Source organism: Myotis lucifugus, unplaced genomic scaffold (genome assembly GCF_000147115.1).
Source record: "Myotis lucifugus unplaced genomic scaffold, Myoluc2.0 scaffold_1112, whole genome shotgun sequence".
NCBI lineage: Eukaryota > Metazoa > Chordata > Mammalia > Chiroptera > Vespertilionidae > Myotis > Myotis lucifugus.
In genome coordinates this window covers 105,819-111,035 of record NW_005872160.1, presented here as the reverse complement: position 1 = coordinate 111,035, position 5,217 = coordinate 105,819, and positions in this window count along the sequence as shown.

Sequence of the window (5,217 nt, the reverse complement as noted above, 5' to 3'; positions counted from 1 at the left end):
CCCCCGTCTTAGTGAGAAGGGGGACAGGGAGCTCCCTTCTCCCAGGGGGTAACTTGCTGGCAGGCACATGGCACTGCCCTCCAGGGGAAACGCGGGTGTCCGCTGCTCTGACACATGCAGATATCACAGAGAGAATCAGTGCTAAGGGCCAGCCCAGGCGCTGGGACAGAGGGTGGCACCTCTCCCCCACTTTGGTAAGTGTCCCGGAGGGGAGAACCAGCAAGTCCAGACAGGACACCTCTCACAGGCACACCCTTCAACATGGAGCAGGCGACTTGTGATGACACAGGGTTGCTGCCCAGCACAGGGATCCCCCCCCCCCCCATCCCAGGCCTCCCTGCTGGCTCCTGTGTCTCGGGGCTGGTGAGTGAAAGCTCTGCCCCTTGCTGAGCTGGAGAGAGGCGGGGAGGCCACGCCTGCCACCACCTGGACTCCTGTCACCCCCCTCACACCTCCCGCCTCATTTCCCCACCGGCTGTAACACTAACAGTATTTCACAGTGACCCTGTGTTTTCTTATAGACGGTACACGCATGAGTTTTGTGATCGTCATCAGGAAATAAATATGTTCAATGGCTGATCAAATTACACGAAACTTATTTTCTTTCCAATTTTTAAAAATCGCTCGACCTTCTTACAATGAGCATGTTTTATACATTTTTAAAAATGAGCTCGAAGACAAGGAAGTGCAGTGCTCGCTGAGAAATGGCCAAGGATCCCCGGCCTGGGCCTTAGCTGCCACCCTCCCCCCAGCCCCCAGGCCTCAGCTCTGTAGGGTGTCTCACCTGCAGATGGAAGCATCCTCCAGTCCCTCCTGCCTGTCAGGCAACCCTCCCTCCCTCCCTCTGGGGCACATGCAGGCTCTGGAGCTCTCCGTCAGGCATTATCCACACGTAGTCCAGTTCAGTGGTCCCAACCGGTGGTCTGCAGACCGCTGGTCTAGTTAATGCCTGGGAACAGCGGCCTTCCTTGGCACACAGATGGCAAAACCTGGCGCAGCGCCTGGGCCAGCCTCGTTAAGGACAGTGTGGAGGTGTGTGTGTGTGAAGAAAGACCGGAAGGCACATACCCCATACGGTCAGTGGCTAGCATTCTGCCATTATCTATAACTCTTTGTTGTGCTTTTATGTGTTTTCCAAATTTCTGTGTGAACATGTATTTCTTTGGTCAGAAAGAGCTCATAATAAACGTGGCATTTAGAGTGCTCTCCCTCGGCTGTCCTTCCCAGATGCCGCGGGGCCGGACTCTTCCCCAAAGCTGGTCCTGGGGGAGGGAGGGGGAGGCTTGGAGTGAGCAGGCCTTGTCTTCCGAGTTCTTGGTGCAGTGAGGGTGGAGCCCGCATGCCCACCTACCCCCTGGCCGGCTCCACCTGGCCATCCCTTGGCCGCATCCTAACGTGCCCCCCAGGACAGAGCTCAGCTCCCTGCTCAGCCGCCCTGTGTCTCAACTTCCAAGTCAGGAGCCAGGAGCTCAGCCTCCCTTGTGGCCACGAGACGGATTTTCTCCCGGGAACCAGTGCAGCCACCACACTGCGTCCCTGCTGCCGACGGGTCCGATCGATCGGCACTTCACACACGGAGTTCTGGGGTGCTGGCAGTTGTCACTGTGATCAGTTAGGACAGGCTGTAGGTACCTACATTCAACAAAAGCCCCCAAAGAGGCCACTGCTCTCAGTCTTGATGATCCAGCCTGAAGCTGCCCCACCCTTTGGAGCCATGGTGGGGAGGGAGGGATGATTTGGTGCTGTTGACGTAAAGAACCATTGAAACCTGTAAAGAATTTTTGTGAGTTTATTTGAGCCAAACTGTCGACATATGCCAGGAAGCAGAACCTCAATGAATTGAGATAATGCTCCGGAGAATGGCGGGTTACATCTGTATTTATACTTTGCAATCAAAGGAGGGACGTAGGTGGGTTACATTAAATCCATTGGTGACAGACTAAGGAGGAGGGATAAAGCAAAGCAGGGAAACCCCTGGGATTGGATAAAAAGTAAAATGATGGACACACACTTAGGTGGGTGCAGGAACAATTAACATGATAATGAAGGAATTGGTGGTCTCTGTCTGGGCGCCCAGCACATTAGGTTGTGCCCCAAGGGGTCCAGAAAAAGGAAGTTACAAGGTACCCAGAAATTTCAAGGGTATGTTATCATAGATGCAAAAAGACAGACAGGCTCAGTGAAGGTAAAGGTTGACCTTGTCAGTGAAGATACCGGCCTAGGAGGTGACCACCCACCATCACTGCTTTTAGTAAAAGTTTAATGTCAGACCATCCTTTGTGGTGACTTTAGATCTGAGTCTGCAAGGCCGCCATGCAGGCCTCCCCTGAGCTGTCAGGTGGGCATGTGGCCCCTTCTGTCCACAGGGCTTAAAGGGTTCCCTTCAGCTCACAGCTTGTGGACCAAGAGTCCTGTGGATGGGGGCCGGGAAACACGTCTGCCCTTTGCCCCCCAAAGAGGAGGACCTGGAAATGCTGGTGAACCACTGAGGGCCTCATCAAGCCTCAAACCCCAAAAGGTCACTGTGATGCAATCTATTCAGGAAATACCGGGTCAAACAAAGTGAGGCAGGTACACGTACTGCAGGACTTCTCAGCGCCTTTAAACTATGGACGTGTATTGTAACTGTCAGACACGATGTTTCAGGGTGGAGCTGTGACTTTGTCTTCCTGATGTGTCCTCTGTCCCAGGGCCCAGTGCCTTGTATACAATAGGCTCTCAAATATTTGGCTCATGACTCCTGCCTTCTGCAGGCCAACCTCCTGGCTGACCTCTGAGAAGAGGCTTACCCGCGAACAGAGGGAGGAGACAGGCAGAAGATCTGCGTTGTTCCGTGATTACGTGTGCAGGCCCCACACTAAACCCTCCTGCACCTTCATGCCTTGGGAACTGCTCTCACCCTCACTTTACAGATGGGGAAACTGAGGCTGCGGGAGCCGGCAGAATCAATTTCAAGTCAGTGTCCAGTTTGGGTGGCCCGTGCTGACAGCTTGCGCCGTCTCCTAGGTTATTTACCTTTGGTAACCTCTGCCGAAGTTTTCACACCCAAAGTAGCCTTTTAGGTCTGAGCTGGGGGCCAGAGAGACCCCCAAACATTTACTTTGGTGGCCAGCGCCCGTTTCCTGGGTCCCAAAAGCTGAGCATGTGGGTGCTGAGCCCAGGGCACTCAGTCTCTCCACAGGGCCCCCTGGTGGCTGCAGTCTGTTTAGTGGGCTCCCCTCTCCCCTCCTTTTACAATAGCTGGGAAGCTTCTGAGCATCACCTCGGTTAGCCCAGTGCCCTCCCCAGTTCCTGGCTGTGTGGGCATTGCTCAGAGGCGGCCAGGAATGTGAGCCCACACCAGACTCACCTGCATTTAGGGTGTCAGCTTCTCCGAGCCTCAGTTTCATCTCCTACACAAGGCCACCCCACTGGGATGGTTCAAGAAGACCAGTGGTGAGAAGCACTGGGCACTGCGCCTGGCACACAGCTGGAGACGGCCAGTGCTCGGTGGGCGCTCTCTCTGGGCTAGGCACACACAGCATTGCATCTACTAACTGGCTGACCCTCAGGGCAAGGTTCCGAGGTGCATACTGTTACCACCTCCCTTTTCAAAAGAGGAAAGTGACCCAGAGAGGCAGTGCCTGGAAGAAGGCCCACAGCCTGGGAGGGGCAGGGAGACTCAGGACTGAGTTGCAGTGGCGCCAGGAAGCTGTTCTTGTCATCAAATGGGGGCTAATGCGGCGTTCCTCATCTCCTGGCAAGTGGGCATCCAAATGGGCTTAAAAGCATGGGGTGCCGGGCCCCCCTGCTCCTAGTGGGACATGTTTGTCGTAGCAACCCCATCCCAGCATTTCACAGGGGAGGAACTGACACTTCAGAGGTGGTGACCTGCCAGAGGTCACACAGCTAATCATAGCCCTGTCTCCCTGCAACTCCAGCCCTGCTTTCCTCTGCCTCACGAGTCTGTGCCCAGGCCCAGAAGCTCCCCGCCAGGCCTACCCCCCCACACCGTCCTTTCTTGGGAGGCTGTCCTGCTTGCCTGCACCCGTATCCCCTGCCCCACACCTCCTACTGCTGCCCTGCCTCCACCTCCCCTTCCTCCTGCTGCCCTGCTCCTCCTTGCCACTCCCCTGCTCATCCTCCAGGATTGCTGACCAGGTTCCGCACAAGCAACTGAGCAGAGCCATGTTTGCAAAGACCTTTGAAACTAGCGGTGCAGAAACACGTGGGCAAAAGAATTACCTGACACTCCCCTTTAGAGTTCGGATTCCCAGGTTCCTCATTCCAGAGAACCTGATTCGGGCAGGGCTGAGGCCTGGAAGGTGCATCTTTACAGCCCTCCCAGGGGTCTCTGCATGGTCTCCCGGGCTGAGAGGAACCCTGTTGGGGTGGGAGCACTCTGACTGTGGGGTTGGGGCCGACCCTCCTGGGCAGCGTGGCCAGGTGTGGGCTGGGCCTTGAGGGCTCGTGGGCACCAATGCACACAACGCGCCAGCGCTGCACTGAGCGGCGAATAAGACAGGATGACTAGCGGGCATCTCTCCTTGCCCTTAACACAATGTACAACTATTATTTACTACAATATTTTTAGGGGGTGGCTGTTGCCCAACCAGAACGAGGCCCAAGGCTCTCTTGCTCTTCACTGTGAACGGCCGCATCGGAAGCCCCGGATGACCCTCTAACATTTACCGGCTGCAGCGCAGCTGAACAAATGACGGTCACTTATTCTCGGCTCCGGGCGCCCTGAGCAGGACCAGGCGCGTTGCATGCCCTCCCCACGGCAGGAGCCCTGCTACCCCACCCCTGTGAAGCAGCCGTGACCGTCACCTTCATCCTGCCCACGAGGACACCGAGGCCGGAGGGGTTTCAGTGACTTGCAAAGGTCCGTGCGGCCAGCAGGCGGGCGCAGGGCGACAATCCCGCCGCAGCTACAGAGCCCGCGTGGGGAGGCGGGGCCCTTCGCGTGCGCGGGAGGCCATCACCCCCTGGGCCGGGGTGCAGGAGGCCGAGGAAGACGTGGGTGACGCCCTGGCGCACCCACCAGCAGGTGAGGTCGTTCCGAGAGGCAACTCGGGGCACCTGCCATGAGCGGAGCCGCACGCAGACCACCTGCAGCCTCGCGGGCGGACGCGGACGCTCTGCGCTTGCGCATTCTCCAGGCCTCAGGGCTTCCCAGCTTCTACGTGCTACAATGGCGGGTTACAGGCCCTTAAAGGACCAATGAGCAAGAGCGTC